The 23,805-nt window shown below is 37.2% G+C and overlaps 1 long non-coding RNA gene across 2 annotated transcripts in view; it reads left to right on the top strand.

Moving 5' to 3' along the window:
* The first annotated feature begins 1,477 nt into the window (after positions 1–1,477).
* Positions 1,478–23,805, top strand: part of LOC143686400 (uncharacterized) — a 60,480-nt gene continuing 38,152 nt past the window's right edge. The window contains exons 1-2 of one of the 2 annotated variants that reach the window (XR_013177122.1): positions 1,478–1,936; positions 2,036–2,155. This is a non-coding gene — a long non-coding RNA (uncharacterized LOC143686400). Of the gene's footprint in view, positions 1,937–2,035; positions 2,156–23,805 lie in introns of those variants that run through there. The other variant, XR_013177123.1, reaches the window with a different exon arrangement.

Genomic DNA, 23,805 nt, shown 5'->3' with positions numbered 1-23,805 from the left:
ATCTTTATATTGAGTTCTATCCCATTTTCCTCTCTTGGTCCCTCTCGTATCCTTCTGAGTGTTCTATGTCTGCCTCTCCTATTTCCTCTCTCACTGCCTGTCCTTTAAAAGTAGGAGTTCTTCTCGGATGTGGCCTCTCTCTCTCAGCCAACATCGCAAGCAAGCTCATTACCCTCCCCCTGTCTCCATGGGACATAACTCCCAGGGATGTAAACATCCCCGGCAACGTGGGACAGAAATCCTAGAATAAGCTGGAACTCGGCATCAAGGGGTTGAGAAAACCTCGACCAAAAGGGGGAAGAGAGAAATGAGACAAAATAAAGTGTCAGTGGCTGAGAGATTGCAAATAGAGTCAAGAGGTTATCCTGGAGGTTATTCTTATGCATTATATAGATATCCCCTTTTTAGATTAAGGTGTATTAAGCTAGAGGAAAGTGCTTGAAACTGTAGAGCTGTGTTCCAGTAGCCATGTTTCTTGAAGATGATTGTATAATGATACAGCTTTAGCAATGTGACTGTGTGATTGTGAAAACCTTGTGTCTGATGCTCCTTTTATCTATGGTATGGACAGATGAGTAAAAATATGGATTAAAAAAATAATAAAGGGGGAATAAATGTTAAAATTAAAAACTATATATGTTGGATAGATGGAAATACTAATGGACAATGAAAGGGAGAGGTAAGAGGTATGGTATGTATGAATTTTTTCTTTTTCTGGAGTGATACAAATGTTCTAAAAAATTATCGTGATAATTTTTGGATAATTATCCAAAATTGGATAATATCTGGAGTGATAGTTTGAATATACAACTATGTGATGATATTGTGAGCCATTGATTATACACCATGTATAGAATATTTGTTTATTAAGAATGTATATGCTTGTATGTTGTTGTATCAATAAAATTTTTTTAAAAAGAAAAAAATAGGGGTTCCTTAGGATTTCTTTCTCATCCTTCTCTTGTTTCTGATCCCCAAACAATCTCATGCATTCCCGGGACTTCTGCCTTCATTTGCTTATGAGTCCAATTTCCGTCTCCAAGTTGGCATCTCTTCCAACTCTAGATCTGTGTCTCCACCTGCTCATAGGAATTGTCTTTGAGCCCCCTCAAAATTCACACACAGAACCCTCCCTCTGGATTGTCAACACAGATTTCTTCTGCTCTTCCTAGCTCAGTAGGAACCTCATCATCCTCCCAGATCCCCTTTCATATCACTTCCTTTCCTCTCAGTTCTACCTCCTGAGATGTCTTCTTCTGCCTTTTAGTCTTTATTCCACTGCTTCAGCCTAGATCGGAGCTCATCAACTCATACCTGAAAGCTTGCATCCAGATTTTCACTTAATCATCCCTCTACAACTAGATTTGAACATGTCACTTCCAGGATTAAAGAGTGTCTTGGATTCCTTGCTACCAACAGGATATACTTCAGTCCAAACTCATTCCAAACTCCATAATATGTCCAAGGGAAGGTTCTAATTTCTCCCTGGTCATCAGCTCCCATTACGTTCTAGAATGTTCTTCCTTTGTGACTTTATAATTGGGGTCAAAATGCTCCTTTTCTCTGGAATGCTCATTTCTCTTCCACCTATTTTTTTTCTGCCTAGCACATCTCCATTTCTTCTTTAATATGGCACTCCAGTGTCACCTCCTTCCTACTATTCTAATCTTCACTGACCATAGCCCCCAAACTTACTCCCCCATACCTCTCACAAAATGAATTCTTCTGCCTTCAATGTCTCCAGAACCTTCAGTTGAAAGGTGTGCTTCAGCTGAAAGTCCTTTTCTCATTGTATTATAGTTATTTTCTGGTATGCCTCCCCAACCAGACTACAAGCTCCTGCAAAGCCTTGTTCATGTTTTCCCCTATGCCAAGATGCTCCCCCAAACTACTAGGTGAAACAGAAAGCCTGAACTGACTCCTTCAAGCAGAACTGGTAATCCCTTGCCCCCTTACAATTTTCTATTCATATTCCTCTATTGCCGCATTTATTGCATTGAAATTATCTGTTTACTTTTCCATGTCTTTCCACTAGACTGAGATTGTCTCAAGAACAAGGGCCTTATTTTATTCATCATGCCATCCAGAGTGCTTAGACAGTACCCAGCACGGAATAGGTACTAAATGTTTGTTAAATAAACTGTCAAAACCCTAAGCCTTTATTATTTGTTTTTAGCTATTTTTAGTTGTCAAATAGTGCTTTTGTTTTAAGTAACTAAATAGGATATACTTTACTAAGTGCCTGTTAATTTACTATGAACATTTCGCCTTCAATGACCACCATCTGCACAGCCAATTGAAACATCTCAGTTGCTAGAGAATGATTATATTAATATGGTAGAAACCAATCTTGATCTGTGTGAAACTGAGCCTGAGAGAGTGCAGGATTAAAAGGAAAGAGTGAACATGTAGAATGATACACAGTTTTTACTCATGGCATTGGAATGTCAATAAATGTATAACATCCTTACCCTGGAGCTGTTTTTTTGTACTTGATAACCTCATTTAATAGAAAAGAGAGAATAGGAAATAAGGTAAATGAAATTGCTGTAACAAATTTATGCTAAAAACCAGGATAAAACTAAAAATCCCCTCAGCCCTAAGAATCATAGTGCCTCTGTAGAGTATCTTTCTACTGCTATTTTCCTTGTAATCAGCAAGTTATCGGACAGAGGAAAATATCATCATATTTTTGATCAACTGAAGTGGGTTTGAGGATGAGTTGGGAAAAATCAGAAGAAGAGCTCTTCTCTCTTCTACGTTTCCCTATCCTTGCAGATTTACATAGTTAATGTATGTTCACTGTAAAAAAAGTCAGTCAGCATGGATAAGCCCCTTGACTACTGATCTGAGTGAAACTGGTCTCAGAGTCCCCATAGTCATGTGCTAGCAAACCGTGAATTACTTTTGGAACACTCCTTTACCTATTTAGTTTCAATGACTTAAATCATTAGTAGTACTAGTTGGTAGTTACATTAAGTAACTTCACATTTCCTTCTAGGATGTGGGTCCTCTCAAAATAGGGCTGCTTCAATCAGTCCAATATACTACACTGTCACTGCATTTTTCCCTTGACTGTTTTCTTTTTTTCTTCTTGAGTCATATTGTGCTGTGTTATGGGTATTTCCCAAGATCATCAGTCCATGTACATATAACTCCACTTAGCCCATATCCTGCTTCCTACAGGCTAATAAGTTTTATTTATGAATCATTCAAAATTTTACATATTTCAGAGCTTAAACATTAGTTTTCAGTATATAGCACCCACCCTTACTCCCTTACTTGAAAAATTTTTAGCATACCTCCTAAAGGAGCTCACCATTGCTCATCTCAGTTTCCTTAATTATAATTGGCTCTTATGACTAATTATACAGACTTATTTTTCCTTCTTTTCCCCTTGCTCATCTTTCTATTTTTTGCAGTGGATTGGGAGGGTAAAGAATGGGGAGAGAGAGAAGAAAGCACCTAGCTGTGAGGGCACTTCACAACTCATTAATTATCTATTGGACATTTGCTCATTTAAGGAGTATTTAGAGGGTGGGGTGGCAAGGTTGGAGGATCCGTGATGGAAAGCAATTTGTCTGCCTTAGAGAAGAAGAGAAATGGAGAGCTCTAGACTACGGGGGATGACGTAGCCTGCTGGAGGATTTTGGATTTGGGAGTTTTTACCAACTATTGAAGAATGAGAAAGTCAGAGAGCCAGAAAGAGAGTGCACGCCAAAGAAGAGAGACAGAGTAAACCATAGACAGGGAAAAAAGAAAAATCCAATGGGGATTTTTAGAATCTAAACCATCTCTTCATTTAGCAGAATCACCATTGCTCACTGATGATTGTGGTGTCAAAACTTTTATTTTGAGGGACAAGGGGAGTTAGAGTAGCCAACGAAGCATTAGGTAGTGTTCTAGAATTGAATCAGGATGAGAACAGAGACAAACAATGTCTGAGCTATAGGTACTTGATTTTAGTAGGGCTGAAAAAGTTAATGAGATGATATATGGATTTTCTTAATATTCTGTAAAATCGTGAAATGAAGACCTAAGTACAACTTCCTACGCAATCCTAGTATACTAGAATTAGGAAGCAGTGCTTCAAGTTTAAAAGGAATACATTTAGCTTCACCCAATACAATGAAATTTAGGGAATAGAGGTAGTTTAGGCTGAACTTATAAGCTTTGTGGGGAATGAATCCATAAATGAATTATTGAAGGAAGATAGGATGTTTAAGAGTTCATAATTTTCAATATATAATAAATAGAAACAAATAAATATGTATAATAAATGTATGTGTAAATAGATGATTTTAACTATGGTTTTAAGACATTCAAAAGTTATAGACGACTGTACAATGAGAACTAAGTGTCCCTCCCCTTTGTTCATAGCCCCCTGCCCCCCACTTCCCCTTGCTAGATAACACCAGTTACCTATTTCTTATTTATCCTTCTAGAGAAATTCTATGCATTTACAAACATATGTATGTGTGTTACTATTTTTTCTCACCAATAAATGACAGCATACTATAGACATTGTTCTGTACCTTACTTTTCCCCCAGTGTTCCTTGGAGATCTTTCCATATGAATACGTACAGAGCTGCCTTATTCTTCATAATGGCTGCAAAATTTAATTAATCATTTCCTTCTTATGGACATTTAGGTTGTTTGCACTTTTCTACTGTTACAAATTATACTGTATCCTTATTGAGCAGAAAGAACAACATGAATACTTCCCAATTAAAGGGTTAGACTGAATGAACCATGTTCTCACCTGATGTGAACAATTTTAGTTCGTGCTCTCTCTGCATCTCATTGCTGTGAATGAATAGTAAAGAAACATGCAGAACTCCCTGACAGGGCTGCTTACTGTTATTTACCCATTAGGTTAAGGACATTTCCAGTATCTTGGGCAATTCTGTGAAGTATCTCAAGACATGGCGGGGGGGGGGGGGGTTTGCGTGCATGTTAGGAAGATGCCTGAATTATTTGAGAAGATAACTTTGATGTTGTGGAAGGAGCTGTAGCTTTGGGTCAAAAGAACTTGGTGTCAGGTTCAGCTCTGCTCTTTACTAGAGTGATGTTTGGATGCCATTTTAACTTCTCTGAGCCTTATTTTTTCTGTAAAATGGGCATAATATGTTTTGAGGATTCAATGAGACAATGTTTTTGAAGTGATTGTGTAAGTTCTCAAACTTTAATCTGCATTTGAATCACCTGTAGAGTTTGTTAAAACACAGATTGCTGGTCCCCACCCCCCAGAGTTCCTGATTCAAAAGGTCTGGGTAGAACTTGAGAATTTGCATTACTAATAAGCTCCCATGTGATGCCGATGCTGCTGGTCTGGAGACCACAATCTGAGAACTATAAAGCACTGCATTGATTGGTGGTATTGTTTGTGTCATGATATTTATTCTTTGACAAAGAAGAACATTACATTAGCATAGGACCTTAGCGCTCTGAGAGAGGCAATGGTAATTACCTTTGAATTAAAATTAAAATTCCACCAACCAATTTGAGTACAGTGGAAACCACAAATATCTCTAAAGACATTGAACCTGTTGGAGGTATTAAACACATAATTGTGCACACTTTCAATTATTTTAAAGGTTCATGCACCTCTGAATTCTCTGTTTAACAATACTTGACAGGAAGTGGAAGTACGAAAATAAACAAGAAAGGCTCATCTCGTGGCATTGCTGGCTTAACTGAACACAGGAAGTCCTGGAAATCTTGCAAGACTGTCTGTTCCTTCAAGATGTCTAGCCTGAATCTAAGATCCCAAAGTATTTTATATTGTTGATGAATATTTAAAAGTAGCCATTTTCAGTTTGCTTTTCGCTGGATTTTCATTTTTAATGCTGCTTTAAAACATTAGAAGTTTCAGGGAACACAAGTCTTGACAGTGGCTATTTTGATAGTTTCATTTTCTGGATATCATGCATTTTATTAGAAAAGTATTTCATTGGACTACTTAGAGTCAAATCTCAAGATATTTTAGATGGTGATAACTGTCATCATCAGGATCCTTACTGGTATTATTATTACAAGAAAGGTGAAGACAGCAGGTGTATCTGCCAGTATTTAAATATTCTTAAATATTTAAATATGTTATGAATCATGCAGAATCAATGTTATTGCTGTCACAAATATTTTGAAACCTAGATACTTGCAACAGTTTGCCATAGATATCTCTCCCATCCCATCTAACCAAATAGATACAATATGAAGAACCATAGACATAGTAAATATACCCCTGGAACCACAAGAGATATTTTAACGACAAATATTAACATTGATGAGACAGTCACAAAAGTTTGGTGGTAAATTCATAACAGTGATGAAGCAAAATTTTAAAATTATTGCACGATATGAAAAGTATGTTGAGTTTTTATGTGAACAATGCTTTTGTGAATATGACATCTTATTGTGGTGGGTTTTCTTGCTTTCCATCTCACTGATTCCTTCTTGACATTGAACAGCTATTTCCTTTGTAATACAGAAACTCTCCCTTACAGAATCTTTTTCCACAGCTGCCTTTCATCACTTCTTGATAGGTAACTAAATATTTCAGTTTCTTCCACTTTATTTTCCTTTAGCAATAATTGCTGCCCAATCAAATCATTCCTTTCTCCCCCATCTAAGTATTTGGAGTACTGAATGAATGTTTATCAAGCACCATTTGGAATTCACCATTTTCTCTTACTAGGCATTTTTATAGGCTCTTGTCAATTTCAATTAAGTTTATTTAATCATTTTCAAATTTAGAATTCAGAATTCATTGCAACTTTTCTTTTTTTCCTTGCCCTATAGATATTTTTGCATGTAATTAAAAGACTAACCTTAAAACCCAAGCCTTTCTTTGTAACTTGTATAATAGATTGTGCACATTTATAAACAATATACAGACATGTAGCACAGAAAAACAAATATTATGCTCTAAAATGTCCACGAATGATAACTAACATTTAATTTCTAACTATGAATTAGGTGCAACACTAAGTTCTTTAGGTGTGTGAGTTTATTTAATCTTTCTATCAACCCTAGAAATTGGGATTTTTACTGTGAGCCCCAGAGAGATTTTAGAACTTGCCCTAGTCACACAGCTCAAAAAGTGGTGTTAAGCTGGGATTCTTCAGTTTATGCCATGTGCCCATTCTGCTTCTCCAAGAATGTCTATACAGTACTAAGTGTGATTATACAAATACTACTATGTCTTCTTAATTCTAAGGCACCAAGTGTAAACTGGATCATCTATTTAATATCTTTTCAGGATAAAAAAAATCACTGTCAATTATGTGTGTGTGTGTATATATATATATATATATATAAAACTATCTCACACATTTATCCTCTTCATTTCAAATTATACTTTTTGGTACTGTTAATTCAATTTTTTCATGTATTATATTCAATATATCCTTAATATTTAAAATAATTTAAAATTACATACTTAAGTATATTATGTATTGCATACAAACAATTTTTAAATGTAGTTCTTTCTCCTCACTAACTCTCTGTTTTAAACCTCTATTCTACAGTTTGGTGGAAAACTTAATCTCATAGATTTTAAGGGAGCTTGGGTTATTTAATATTACACTCAGTCAGTTAAGATTTATTCCTGTTCCTTTCCCTCCCAAGTTACATCTGAGTTTCTGATAATGTTATAGAGATAGCAGGAAGGGAGTGTTTGGTCTTCACTTGTTCTTCATCCCCTTCTGTTTGTCTGCTGAGAAGTTCCGTATGGTTTTTGGTTGTCTACCTCTAACCCTTTGACTACTGCTCAGAAGACCCCAAACTCACAGAATTCCCTGATTAGGAAGACGACAAACTTTGCCTCCTCCTTATTCAAACCATAAGGACTCTGGGGTCTCTTGGCGTCATCTAAGTCAAATCTGCTCTTTTGTTGGGGTATTTTCAGCGGTTCTCCTCAACGGTAAACTTTTACACTCAAAAATACTTTTCTTTTTCAAAAAATTTGGTTATATCAGTTCAAAAGTCCCTGGTATTTCAAAATTGTGGCTTCTGCTGTGACTCTTTCAAAAGCTAAGGTTTTCTTTGTTTTTCCTGGATTAATTTGGGCCCTCCCTCCTCTGGGGCAAATAAATGACCCCTGAGGCTTTGAATACTGTTATTTCCTGGTGGTGGTAACCACCAGGACAACAACAACAAAAAACTTGGTCAATATCTCCTTATGTAATCCCTCTATGTATCAAAATATAAATATACATAAATAAATATGCAACATATTATATGATTATATGTAAATTATGTATGTGTGTCCACTCCCTTACTACGCGTAGATAAATGTCATCAGAAGAATCTGGGCCAGGATAATGCCTTTAAGAGTGGGAAAGAAGGGGTATATATGAGACCTTTTTCAAAGAAAGAGTGTTCTGTCTTGGCAGTGATGGAAGGAGTCACATGGCACTGTCTGCACTGGTGGGAATGTTTATATTGGAGAGTCTAGACAGATTTTCACAAATCACTTTTTGGACTTCTTAAGGGTTGAGCTTCTTTTAGACGAAATACTTACCTTCCCTTTGCTATTTCATAGATGGCATTGGGAGGATAATGAATTTTCCTGTCTCGGAGAGTTTAATTAAATTAAACTCACCAAATAGTTATTGAACATGTACTCTATGCAAACCCTAAATAAAATGTTACAAACGATTCAAAATGATTAAAACACAATCCCTGAACTAAAAGAAAATAGTAGTACTAATTATAAATTAGATTATAAGTTACTTAGAATTAGATGACTTACTACATTTCAAAGAAGAAAAGAGAAGCTTCATAAAGTCCAAAGTGGCTTGATCAGAGAAGCATTTTGTAAATTATAAAGAATCATATGTTTTAAAGATAATATTAATAATAACATAATTTAAATGGACTTGGAGCCAGCAAGTTGGAAGTTCCAAATATGGAAAATGCAAAATAATGAAAGTTAGAACTAAATGTGGAATCAAATTTTAACAAAAGGAAAAATTACAATACCAAGTATGGTGAGAGAGCAGTAAATGGGCATACTCACACCCTGCTGTTACTGGTATACATTTATACCACCTTTCTGGGAAATGACTTTTTAATCATGTGTCAAAATCCTAAAACATGTTTAATGCAAGAAATTAACCAGAATAATGTCCAGAAATGTACTTACAAGGGCTTTCATTGCAGCAAAATTAGGAATAGTCAAATAAATAAGTTGTATGGTATTGTAAAGGACACCTACCTGCTGATTTGGCTTCCAAATAATTCTTTTCTTGAGATGACCCCTACCCCTGTGTCTCTCCACTTAATTGAGTTAGAACTGCCATGTAACTATCTAACAGGCTATGACAGATTGGTCCAATTGAGGGCAATGCCTGGGAAGTTTAGAAAAGAACAAGATGAGAGCAGGAGCCAGACTATAAGTGAACAGGAGAAAGTTACTAGGCTCTCTGTGTATGGCAAGGCCAAGAACACACTCCAAGAGCCATTGGTAGCCTTTTCCCACCATATGAACCAAAGAATTACTGGAATCCAATTGTACAAGAGGGAAATAAAACAGGTACATGTTAGAGGCAATCCTGACAGCTTTATACCCTGTTACAGAGGCTTAAGTACTTCCTTGCCCATGGTGTCTCTGGGAAATCTTATATCATTATAATCATTATACAAGTTGAGTGCCTGGCATTTGTCATCCAAGGAGTATTCCTTTATGTAAACATGATATGTGTTATCATGTATACACATGTCTTTGTTGGTATGTAAAATAGGGTATAGCAAGAGAAATTTAGGTATATAAGGTAAGTGTTCTGTTCCCCTCTATACCCATTAAATGTGTCCCAGAAGAATTTTGGGGGTGTAGGATACAACAAAGATTGGAGTCAGGAATCTCATTTGCCGGGATTTTACCTCATAGCCCCCTGGGAGGGATTCCACCTTAAGAAAAGAAATCTGAAGCTCTGAGGGGTTGAAAAGGTAAAACATAAATATGGTTTAAAAGCCAAAAAGTACAAAAAGATAAACAATGAAAGGTCTCCCAACCATCCTTGTCCTTCATCTACCTAGTTCCCATTCCACCCCTGCCATTGGTAACCACTGTTCTTAATTTGCTAATGGCTTTCTGAATATGAAGAATACATATTCTTCATGTATATAGAAGCCAAACCAAATATAGATTCTTATCTTTCATGTTGACAAAAGATAGTATATTTTGCATACTGTGCTGCACCTTGCTTTTTTTGTTTGTTTTTGAATGTCTACTTTCCCTATCCGCATAAAGAAAATTTCCTTGTTCTTTTCTGCAGCTATTCTGTAATATAGATATATCATCATTTATTAACCAGTTCCCTTTGATGGACATTTGGGTTGTTTTCAATCTTTGGCTATTATAAACAATGCTATCATAAATAGCTTTGCACAAAAGCCATTTCTCATCATTTCACATAAATATCTGCACCATAAGTTCCTCTAAAACTGATTCTACATCTTTAGAGGCTTTTGTTATTTTAAGGTGCACCACCCTGCTATTCTCTCTGTAGGGTTGCATCTGAGTGGGAGAAAGGCTGTGTATATATAAAGCCAAAGGGAGCTATAATACCTCAGGGCATATTCCATCCTGCTATGGAACCCCCCTAAAAGAGCCCAACAGAGAAGAAGCAGCCTTGTTTATGTCCACTTTCAGAGGAAGGATAAGTTGTGATGCACCACGAAGCAGAGTCCACGAGCCAGCAAACTTTAGAGATGAAGAAGGAAAATGCCTCCCGGCAAGCTTCATGAAACCAGAAGCCAGGAGAGAAAGCTAGCAGATGATGCCATGTTTGCCATGTGCCCTTCCAGCTGAGAGAGAAACCCTGACTGTCTTCACCATGTACCTTCTCACTTGAGAGAGAAACCCTGAACTTCATCGGCCTTCTTGAACCAAGATATCATTCCCTGCATGGATGCCTTTGATTGGACTTGTTTTAATTGGGATATTTTCTTGGCCTTAGAACTGTAAACTAGCAACTTATTAAATTCCCCCTTTTAAAAGCCATTCTGTTTCTGGTATTTTGCATTCTGGCAGCTAGCAAATTACAACAATGGCTCATAATATCATCACATAGTGTGTATTCCTCACTATGATCACTTTTAGAACATTTGCATCACTCCAGAAAAAGAAATAAAAAGAAAAAAGAATAAACTCATACATCCCATACCCCTTACCTTTCTCTCTCTCATTGACCACCAGTATTTCAGTCCACCCAATTTTTTACCCTTTATCCCCCATTATTTATTTATTTTTTATCTTACTGTTATTATTATTTTTTACTCAACTGTCCATACCCTGGATAAAAGGAGCATCAGACACAAAGTTTTCACAATCACACAGTCACATTGTAAAAGCTATCTAGTTACACAATTGTCTTCAAGAATCAAAGCTACTGGAACACAGTTCAACATTTCAGGCACTTCCCTCTAGTCACTCCAATACACCATAAACTGAAAAGGGATAACTATATAATGCTTAGGAATAACCTCCAGGATAACCTTTCAACTCTATTTGAAATCTCTCAGCCACTGAAGCTTTGTCTCATTCCTCTCTTCTCTCTTTTGGTCAGGAAGGCTTTCTTAATCCTATGATACTGGGTGCCTGCTCATTCCCGGGATTAGATCCCATGTTGCTAGGGGAATTTATACCCCTGGGAATCATGTCCCATGTAGGGAGGAGTGCAGTGAGTTTACCTGCCAAGTTGGCTTACAGAGGCACATCTGAACAACAAAAGAGTTTCTCTGGGGGTGACTCTTGGGCATAATTACCCAAGTAGTAGTCTTAGCTTCTCCTTTGCAAAATAAGTTTCATAAGGGCAAGCCCCAAGATCAAGGGCTCAGCCTATAAAATCGGTGGTCCCCAATTGTGTGAGTTTGCAAGCTGCCAAAATGTGATATACCAGAACTGGAGCGGCTTTTAAAAGGGGGAATTTAATAAACTACAAGTTTACAGTTCTAAGGCTATGAAAATGACCAAATTAAGGTACCAACAAGAGGTTACCTTCACTCAAGAAAAGCCGATGGGTCCGGGACAGCTGGTCCCCTGCTCCTGAGTTCCATTGTTTTCAGTCTCTGTCCATGTTAAATTTCCTCACTTTGCTTCTCTGGGGCTGGCTTTAATCTCTTGGCTTTCCTTGGCTCCCTCCAGGTTCTGGCTTGCTTAACATTTCATGGCAATGTCTGTTGGGCACAAAGCATCTCCAAACATCCATATCTTTGTTTTCCAAGTGTCGACATCTGTGTCAGCTTTGCTCTGAAGTTTCTGTCAGCTCCGAGGCTTCTGTTGTTTTGGTCATTTCTGTCTTTTCTGGCTGTCTCCAATATGCTTCCTCTTTTAAAGGATTCCAGTAAACTAATCAAGACCCATCTGAAATGGGTGGAGTCACATCTCTGTCTAATCAAAGGTCACACCCACAAGTAGGTATGCCACATCTCTGTGGAGATAATCTAATCAAGTTTCCAATCTTCATACTGAATAGGGATTAAAGGAAATGGCTGCTTCCATGAGATTGGATCAGGATTAAAACATGGCTTTTCTGGGGTATATAATACTTTCAAACTGGCACACTGATGCTTGCAAGAATATCCTCAATGTTCCGTGTTTTTTTTCCCAGTCCCTCAAGGGACTTTGAAAGTACATTTATTCTCTGCTCAAATTACTTTGGGATATATTGGAGCATCACACTAACTTATACAAACCAACACAATCTCATGCCCTATTCAAGACTCCATGTAATTATGGTGTTCAAGTAAACTGACCATACAAGTTAAATTAGATAATGTGCTACCCAAATTATAAATTTTGCACCAAATCAATCTCTCTCCCTTTGGTCTCACACAGAAGTTGCCACTATAATCAATATGAAGACATTTCCTTTTCATCCACAAAGAATTCATACCCCTCCCCCATATCCCTGCTTTTTGACATTTAGTTTATTTATTTATTTATTTATTTTTATTTTTTACATGGGCAGGCACCAGAAATTGAACCCAGGTCCTCTGGCATCACAGGCAAACATTCCTGCCTGCTGAGCCACCGTGGCCCTGACATTTAGTTTTGGCATAATGCCTTTGTTACATTCAGTGGAAGCATATTACAATGTTACTGTTGCCTATAGACCCTAGCCTGCATTGATTTTATTTTTACTCTGTATACCATCCCATTTTCAACACCTTGCCCTGTTGACATTCATTTGTTCTCCTCATGCAAAAATTTGTGCACTTACAATGTTTTAGGGACATTATTTATGACTGCCAATAGATGGAAACAACCCAAGCATCCATCAACTGATGAGTGGATAAACAAACTGTGGTGTACATGTACAATGGCAAATTATGCAGTTGTAAAAAAAAATAAATCATGATACATGCAGCAGCATGGATGAAACTTCAGGACATAATGTTGAGTGAAATAATCCAGAAACAAAACTGCAAATATTGTATTGTCTGGGTAATATGAACTAAATATAATGAACAAATTCTGGGAGTTAAATTCGAGAGGAAAGGTTAGAAAGAGGGTAGTGCTGGACAATTGATGCTTAAGGAATGCAGAATGTTTAATAAGGTTGATTGTAAACGTTCAGAAATAGCACACTATTGTGTGTGTAACAGAGCTGTGTGTAACTGTGGTTCAAAGAAGAAGGCTAGGGTTATGTATGTCACTAGAAATAAAGCTGAGGAGAAAACTTGGGACTGTATAACTTAGTGAAACCTAGAGTGGGTGATAACAGTGGTTAATTGTACAAATTTATGAAAGTTTTTATATGAACTAGAACAAACGTATGTCACTATTAAAAGGTGTTAATGATAGCATGTTATATGGGAAAAATATAATAAATGCAAGCTAAAGTCTATAGTAAACAGTAACATAGTAATATTCTTTTATTAATTGTAACAAAGGCACTATACCAAACCTAAATGTCAACAATGGGGATATAAGGAGTTGGTTGAGACCCTTCATCGGAACCGCCAGCTTCACAGCCTGCCCTACAGATTTTGAACTCTTCCATTCCCACGGTTGCATGAGACACCTTTAAAAATCTCGTATTTACAGATCTCTCCTATTGGTTCTGTTTTTCTAGAGAACTCTGATTAATACATAAAGGGCCAGGGAATTTTTTTTTTTTCAGAAGAAATGAAAATCTTCTAATATTGACTGTGGTGGTGAAATCATAACTATGTGATTGCCAGGAGTCACTGATTATACATTTAGGATGAATTGATGGTGTGTGGATAAAACTTTATATATACATATGAGAAAAACTTAAGTGATGCAAGTGTCATAATGATATACTAAACTGAGAATATATGCCTATAGCAGTATCTGATTTGTATTACATACACATATTTGGTCATATTCAGTGAGACAAAGCAAAACATAAACAATGGTTTTATCTAGTTACTGTGATTGTTAAATCCTTTGCTCTCATGGAACTTCAAAACTAGCAAAGGAACAAAGTTAGAACTTAACAGTGCTGCTATTTTTAATCAGTCATGTGTTCCAATACATTAATTGCTTACCAACTCTTTAAAATAAGCATGTTGGCTAAGAGATAAGACATTGTATTTTAGAAATAAAGCATTTTCTGAAGTGTATACTTTTCATAAAAATAATTCATGTGTAGGTTTTATTGAGATTGATCATGGATGTAATACTGATGACAGTAAGAAGTTAGGAAATACAATACTTAAGACTTGACCTTCTCCACATTTGATTCTGTTTGCACTGATACTTGATGTGTATGGGAGGGGCTCATCCCTCTCTCCTAAATCAAATATCCAAGGAAGTAACACTCATTTAACGTTAAATCACCAAGTTTGAATAAAGACATGGTCAGGAAAATCCAGGAAAGATGGGGATGAGAAACATGTTGTGTTTAAAAATCAGTGTTTAGGAAAGCCAGGTTTGCCAATTCAAGGTCAAGAACTTAAGTAATAAAATAGGGAAAGTTGGGGAAACATTGCAATAAAGAATAGGCAGATTGCTGCTGGTGGTGGTGGAGTGAGTTTAAGTAACTTAATAATTCTTCCATCTCCAACTGACCTCACCTGTCAGATCAACACTGACTTGGCCAGGCCATGTGTTTCCTTGAATACATACAATAGCTTGGTCCATGAATACAACATCCATCATAGGTAAATAGGATGTCTGTGAACCACCATATAAGACTATGTTTCCTGGGCCATGGTGGCTCAGCAGGCAGGAATGCTTGCCTGTGATGCCAGAGGACCCGGGTTCGATTCCCGGTGCCTGCCCATGTTAAAAAAAAAAAAAAAAAACAATGTTTCCTGACTGATTGTACCTGCAGTGAATATGAATTTTGAAGGGTCATAAGTGTCTCTTGGGATATCACTATGAACACCTACTTGCCTTGGTGAGAGAGAGGACTGGAATTAGTCTGTGTTAAAGGTCATTGTACAGAACAGAACATCTGCACCCAGTTAGGAGTCAAGGGGTCAAAGTCTTGACTTTGGTTTCAGTAGCACCCTTCTCTAACCTGATGAACTAATTTGCCATAAACAGAATGTCATCAAAGTTGTATATACTCAACCAAAGGAAATGGAATTTTCCAGCTCTTCATTTTTGAAGTTCAGTTTTGAAGTCTTATCTCAAGCTTCTCTTTTTAGTCAAGGCGAAAAAAAAGGGGGTCGAGGAATATGAAGGAGAACATCATTTGCTCTTGCTTTTAATTAGGATTAATGATTGATAAGATTTATTTGGGAAAAATAAAGTTTTATGCATTGTAATTACACATATATAATTGTGAATATAAAGCAGCTTCATTTCATCTTTTTCAAGTTATCACTTTCAATTTCTTAATTGGAGATTGGTACACTTTATCTGTAAAGGGCCAGACAGGCTTTGTGTTCATGCCTTCTTTATGGCAACTACTCAACTCTGCTGCATAAAAGCAGCCATAGTCAATAAGTAGATGGTTTGATATGACTGTATCCAATAAAGATTTATTTACAAAAACAAGCAACCAGCTATGTTTGGCTCATAGGTATAATTTGCCAAGTTCTGCTTAAAGTTCATGGGGAATTCTTGAAGTTTATTATATTTAGGAAATTAAAAACATCAACTTTCTTTTGATGATAATAATAGCTAATATTTGTTGGAGGCGTGCAAGGTACTATTCTGAAATCTCTATTAATTTATTTAATACCTACAACTAACCCCAGTTCTCTTTTTATAGGTTAAGTAACTTGTCCATGTTCTTATAGCCAGCAAGTGGCGAAGCAGACATGTGCACCCTAACAGTGTAACTCCAGTGTATGACCTTTTAACCGTGAAAAGTAAATATCACTCAGGAGATAGTCTACCCTTTTCCAGTGTCACTTTTACATTTAGGAAAGACTGGAAAGTGCATATACCTCAGAGAACCTGAGTTGTCCACCTGGAAGCTCTTTCCCCCACAGCACTAGGCTGCAGCTTCCTCACATGGCTTGCCATAAGAAAGAGGATGTAGGCCAGGTCATATCCCTAAGTACTACCTTGGCTCTTGATTCTTCATGACCTACCACAAGAGCCTGTAAAGGGAAATCGAAATTATCAGGAAGTATCAGTGTGCTTAATGGGAATTCTGACTTCAGAGGGCAACATTTGAAATTGTACACCACATGGGTCTGTCTCCATAGCCAAAAGGAAAATTACAAAAAAAGACAAACAGGGGACCCCTCTGTGAATACTTGCCATGTCTAGTCTTCTTCCCTAATTTTGGGGCTCCTCTCCCTTTCACAGGGTGTCTATCTTCAAAACTGCACGGTATGAATTCTCACCCACCTTTCTGCGAAATCTCACCTTCAACCCACAGAGAGTGATCTGGAACTTTGTGCTACTTCCCTACCATTTCAGGCAACTGTGGAACCCAGTAACCTGTAAGGATTCCATGAATGGGCTCCGTGCTTTTTTACCACAGGTTGGGTTCAGCCAACAGAGAACCCTGGAAGTGGAGTAAAAGGAGGGAGAAGAGTGAGGACAGGATGGGTAATTCCTCTGGTCCCTTTCTTCAGACCAGAGATGATCAGTTTTATGTGTCAATTTGGCTAAGCGATCGTCTCCAATTAGTCTATCAAATACTAATGTAGATGTTGCTGCGAAAGCATTTTGTAGCTGTGATTAAGATTCATACTCAATTGTCCCTATGAAAGTGAGATTATCCTAGATAATCTGGGCAGGTCTGATTCAGTCAGTTGAAAGGCTTAAAGAACAGAACTGAGGCTTTCCTGAAGAAGAAGAAATTCCATCTGTGGAAGAAGCGTCACTTGGTGCCCAAGAGTTCTAGCCTGACCTTCTTATAGCCTGACCTATAGATTTTGGACTTGCCTAGTCAGCCCCCACAATCATAAGCCAAATTCCTTGCAATAAATCTCTTAATATATATCTCCTACTGATTCTGCCTCTCTGGTTGAACCCTGACTGATAGAGTAGTCTTGAGCTGGCTGTGTCTCTTAACCAAAGGCTCCTTTCAAATTGCTGGCTCAATCATGACTCTTTCTCCTTTCTGTTCCTGTAACTGCCTCTGGCCTATGGGTGGTAAGGGCCCAAGTTAGTGCCCTATTCCTAGTGGTTCACCTGTACTCCATGTTTCTCTGTAATTCCTTTGCAAGCAAACTCTCTCAAATTTTCCTAATTTGAGTGTGTTATCCATTTCCTATTGGGACCTAAGTAGTCCGTCTACTAATTAAGAACACTGAAAATCCAAAACAGTCATCAGCTGCATTAATTCATTTACTCAAAATATTGAGTGCCTATTGTGGCTGGCCAAGCTCTTGCTAGGCCCAAGGTTAATAAAAACAATGTGGCCCATGTCTTCATGACTTTACAGATTGATGAGGGATGTAAACTAATAAGCAAACAATTACTGTACTATAGTAGGTACAGTACCTACTATACCATGCTAAGCATGGTAAGAGAGCATGGAGAAGTAGCATTCAACCCAATCTTGAGCTATCAGGGAAAGCTGAGGCCTGAACAAGGACAAAAAATGAGTCAGGCAGTGGGAGGTGTCAGGTAGATGGTGTGTGTTTATGGTGGGGCACACAAGAGAGCAACATGCACAAGCACCTAGAGTTCTAAGAGAGTGTGACTTTTTCAGGATACTGACAGCCACTGGGTGTAGAGGGAAGGGAGCACAGGCTGCAGACAGAAGTGGCCACCAGACCATGAAGGGTCTTGCTATCATGTTGAGGAACCTGAGTAGGGGAAGGCATTGAACAATTATAGGCCTGGGGATAGTGTAATTAGATTTGAGTGTTAAGAAATTCACTCGGCAGAAAAGAAAGACTACTGAGGGGACAAGGCAGGAGTTCAATTATGCAGGCAAAAGATAGAAGGAATTGGTACAAAAAAGGAGAACGGTAGATTTCTAGAGATGATTAGAAAATGAAATTGACTGATCTAGATGAGATATTGGATTTTGGTTCTGGAGGTTGGGATGGTGGAAGGAAAAAGAAGAGTTTAAGTGTCCTTTTGGGTTTCAGCATTGGATAATTTCTGAGATGACCAGGTTTTGGGAGAAGAAAATGAATTCCATTATGAACATCCTATAGGATATGCAAGGGGAGGGCGAATAGAGCTGTTGGACGAATAGGTCTGAAGTTCAGACAAGAGTTTTGAGAAAGAGGTAAAAATTTGAAATTCATAAGGAAATAGATGATAATTGATATTTTGGGAGTGGATGAGAATTTTAGGGAAAGTTATATAAAGTGAGAAAGAGTGGGGTCTGGTACTAAACTAAGGAATGCCATACTTGAAGGAGTAGTGAACAAAGGATCTGAACAAAGAATCTGAGAGCAGGAGAGGTAGGAGAAAAGTCAGGAGAGGCAGAGGCTCCTGGAACCTGGGAGGAGAGAACCTCAAGCAGTTTTATACAAAAGTGGAATAAGAAGGGTTTGGAAATTGTATTTGAAACGAACTTCTTCATTCCATTGGCCCTTGGATGGAATGGTGAGAAATGAGTAACCTCTACTTGACAGGCTGCAGAGGAAGTTATAATCTCCTCAAAGGAGAACATGTCTTTATTAAGGCAAGGTGGTATACTTTTACAAAAGAGTTAGAGAAAAGAGAGGGTTTTCCTTTATTATACAAGGGACTTCCACAATTTCCAGAGAATATAGTGGTGAGCTTGGTAAGAGAAGGTCATGAGAAACTGCCCAGAGCATCATAAAGATGTATTTATAGGGCAAGAAGGTGTGTGCCTGGAGTGGCCCTCATACTTCCCTGTCCATACCTCCTGCCACTACCATGTGTTCCTAACAACCAGCAAAATAGAAGTATGATCTCTTCTGGACTTGATAATCATATAGGCATGCAGGACTAGTGACTGGTGGGGGCAATAAGTAAGAAAGAAAGAAGCAATCTTTTGCAAATAAATCAAATCTGAAATACACAGGGTTAATTTGATAGATTTCATGAAGTGATTCCCAAATGACATACCAAGAGGAAGTTTCCATTCAAGGCAAAATGATAAGAATGCAGATAATGAAGTGAATTTTTTATACAGCTAATTATATTCTATTTAAATAAATGCATTTTGTTCTTAAGTTATATTATTCCTTTACTTTGCATGGATGCACTCATTCACTACTCATAACCACCTAGGGGGTAAGTGCTATTATTATCCTCATTTTATGGATGAGGACACTGAGGCACAGAGAGGTTACCTCACTGCCTAAGATGATGCTGTTAAGTTCAGCTCTAACTCTTGGCTATTTTGCTGGTCTGCTTCTCTGATGAGCCCATCAGAAATTGGTCTACCTCAGGCCTCTCTGGAAGGAAATGGCATTGGGCAGGACAGATTGATTGCCTAGTCTGGAAGAGGCTCTGAGTTCAAGGCTCCTTGCACAAAGTCTCCTGGGAAGTGGTTAGATTAAAGCTGACTGGTGTTTGATCCTAGCTGGCATCGCTGGTTGGGACAGAGATGCTGGGATGGAGGCCCAAAGCCTGCTGATCCTTAATATCAATTATATTGGGCCACCACTCCAATTTTCAGCTCAATTTTTAGTCTGTCATCTGCGATTAACCTTTTATTTGAGAAGAGATAAAAGTCTGCTTTTTTTTAACCCCTTAGGAAATTACTCTTGTGAAACCAATGACACTGTTAGACTCCAGGAAAACAATTATTATATGCAACTCTGAGATCCAGTGAACCATAATAACCGAGAAACCAGTAGAAAGCCTGAAAGCTTTCAATACTAATTTAAGTCTAAGATTGTTCTGCTCCCCTTTGTAGCCAAGTTATATGGGGAAAACACTCCTAAGTACCTCCAGATACCTTCCAAATTCATCTTACATTTCAATGATGTGTAGTTTGTTTGTTTGTTTTTTTAACATACAAAGCCACTCCTCTTAGAGAAAAAAGATTGGAACACTTAAGAAAGTAAATAGAATGGAGATGAAATTAAAGCCATATTTAATGAAGAGTAAGCATAATTTTAACAAAACCACACAACACTGATAATTATACAAAAACACAGGGAACCCACAAATATAAATAGCAAATTATTTATAATTTGGCATGTAACCAGGCGTAATAGATGGGAAAGGGCATTTGTTCCTAGGACATTAGCAATAAAATTCAAGAAAGTAGAAAGGAAACCTTCTCTTCAAGGAGATGGTAGATTCTTATTTTTCCTAAAACTAAAGCTTTTTTCCTTACTATCATGGTTCTTCCCCTTTCCCACTAAACTGATGGAAGAAATTTCAGTTTTTCACAGTAGGGGCTGGTCAGCCTGGAAATCAAATGGTAGGGTGTCTTTGTAATTGCTTGACAAACCATAGTGAGATAAAAGCACTTTGCCCATTAAGAGATAGGGTAAAATATTTAGGGGCCAAAACTGGTTCACAGGCCATTTGCTGATAAGCTCCCATTTCAGAGGAATTCAAGCTTTTGGGAAATCCCATCCCACTAGTCTTTTGGGTTTCCAGTTTGTTTTTACTAGCAATTGCACATTAAAACGCCACTTCCTTTCACTTAACAGATGACATCTAAGACCATGGATGACAAAAGACAGATTATCAAAGGAAGTTGTGGGTAATCTTTCTATAAACCATTTTAAGGGGAAAAAGTTTAACCAGAAGTAATTAAATCCAGCCTCCCTAAAGTTAGGGATGCCCAGACCATATGTTGGGGTCCCTTCCATCCCTATAAGGAAAGGATTTTGTGGATCAGCCCAATCTTTTACACAGAAAAAGAGTCTGTTTGATAAGGGCAAAATAAAACAGGAGACTCTAACTACCAGATAAACTAGGGCCAACAATAGATTTTCTTAATTATATGTGTCTTTGTCAAAAATGCAGAATAAAGAATGCCCACAACTGTCTCAAGCCACATACTCATGTCTGTTATTCTCTGGAAAGGTTTATAGCATATTTAGTACGTTTTGCTAAGTATTTTATTTGATTCTGCCTCCTTTTACATAAAGATATATATAAATACTGACTTAATAGCATAATTTTACATGCATAGGAAATTGCTTAGAGGGCATTTAAATCCTTTTTTCTATCATCCTCTAAGATCCAGCTAAAAGGACAATTCCTAGGAAATTTTCTCAGTTTTACTTAAGCAGAGTCAGTTGCTCCTTCCTCTCTGCTCCCACAGCACTTGCTACAGACCTCCACTATAACATTTATTACTTTAGAATCTAAGTTATGAACTCTTCAGAAGCAAAGACCTTGCCTTAGTCATTGTTACCTCTCCAGTATCTAGCATAGTGCACGTGCACAGTACATGTAGTTGGTACACAAAAACTAGGAAAGACCAACAATCTTTTCAGTGGTAAGTGGATATAGAAATTATATTTTACTTGCAAATAGAGCTGAAATTCAGAGTCTGGAGTTGTTTGAAATAATTTCTTTGCCTTATAGCATGTCTGATACCTCTGTTTAAAAAGTCAGCCCGTCCCTGATTTTTACAAATTTCATCTTGTTTAGTTTTCTACTCGACCAAAATTCCCAGAAAACCATTCAAAACCTAGCTTCTGCTGAATTGTGTTATATTGACTTCAATTTGGGATTAGGGAACTGGAGGAGGAAAAGTTGAAAGTCTTTGGACTTTATATAAAGAGTTGGATGTGAGGGTTAATCAGTTTACACATATACAACAATAGTACATCTTTACAGTTACCTTCCTACTCACTGTAGTACTGTGGCTAGGTTGTCTTTCTGTCATACAGTTTTTAACTTAACTTAATATTATTGCATTAAAAAAAGCTTTTTCTGAGATATAATTCACATCCCTAGACTTCATCCACTTAAAGTGTGCAATCCAATGGTCTTTAGTATATTCACAGAGTGGTGCAACCAACACCACTATCAAATTCCAGAACATTTTTCATCACCCCCCTCTCCCCCCCCAAAATTCTGTGTGTCCATTAGCAGCCAGTCCTCATTTCTACCTCTCCAGCCCTAGCAACTACTAATTTACTTTATGTTTCTACAGATTTGCCTATTCTGGCCATTTCATATATATGTAATCATACAATATGTGGCCTTTTGTGACTGACTTTTTTCACTTAGCAAGTTTTCAAAGAGCACCCATTTTACTAGCATGTATCAATATTTAATTCCTTTTTATTGCTGAATAATATTCCATTGTATGGATATACCAATATTTCTTTAACCATTTTTTAGTTGATGGGTATTCTGGGTTTTTCTAATTTTGGGCTATTATAAAACATGCTGCTGTGAACATTCCTGTACATGATTTTGTGTGGATATATGTTTTCACCTTTTTTATATACCTAGGAGTACAATTATTGGATCATATGATAATTCTCTGTTTAACTTTTTGAGGAAATACCAGACTGTTTTCCAAAGTGGCTGCACCATTTTGCATCACCTACCAGTAATCTATGAGGGTTCAAAATTTCTCCACATCCTCATCAACTCTTGTTATTGTGTTTTTTATTTTTATTATAGCCATTCTAGCAGTTGTGAAGTGGTATCTTATTGTGATTTTGCTTTACATCCTTTGATGATGTTGAGTTTCTTCATGTGCTTTTTGATCATTTGTTTTCATTTTTTAAATTAATGTCTATCATATCTTTTGTCTGCTATAAAATTAGGTTATTTGTCTTTTTTATTATTGACTTATAAGAGTTCTTCATATATTCTAGGTACAAGTCCTTTATCAGGTATATGATTTGGAAATATTTTCTTCCATTTTGTGGATTATCTTTTTATTTTCTTGACAGTGTTTTTGCAGCACAAAAGTTTTAAATTTTTATGTAGTTCAATTTTTCTATTATTTCTTTTGTTACTTGTGCTTTTGGTGTCATCTCTAAGAAACTATTGATTTCTCTATGGTCAGGAAGATTTAGACCTATGCTTTCTTTTAAAAAGCTTATGGTTTTAGCTTGTACATTAAGTCTTTATTTCATTTTGACTTAATTTTTCTATACGGTGTGAGGCAGGGGTCCAACTTCATTCTTTTGCATGAGGATATCCAGCTATCTCAGCAGTATTTGTTGAAAAGACCATTATTTCCCCACTGAATATCCCTGGAACCCTTGTTGAAGATTAATTGAACATAAATGTGCAGGTTCCTTCTGGACTCTGAATTACATTCTATTGCTCTGTATCTATCCTTATGCCAATACCACTTTTTCTTGATTACTCTCGTTTCATAGTAAATTTTGAAGTTGGGAAATGTGAGTACTCCAATTTTGTTCTTTTTCAAGATTGTTTGGACTATACCGGCCCTTGTATTTCCAATTGAAAATTAGTTTGCAAATTACAGCAAAGAAAACAACTAGAATTTTGATTGGGGTTGAATTGAATCTGTAGATAAAGTTGGGGA

This window comes from Tamandua tetradactyla, chromosome 1 (assembly GCF_023851605.1).
Source record: "Tamandua tetradactyla isolate mTamTet1 chromosome 1, mTamTet1.pri, whole genome shotgun sequence".
Taxonomy (NCBI): domain Eukaryota; kingdom Metazoa; phylum Chordata; class Mammalia; order Pilosa; family Myrmecophagidae; genus Tamandua; species Tamandua tetradactyla.
The sequence above is the reverse complement of the archived record's forward strand: the minus strand, read 5'-3'. Positions and strand labels throughout refer to the sequence as shown.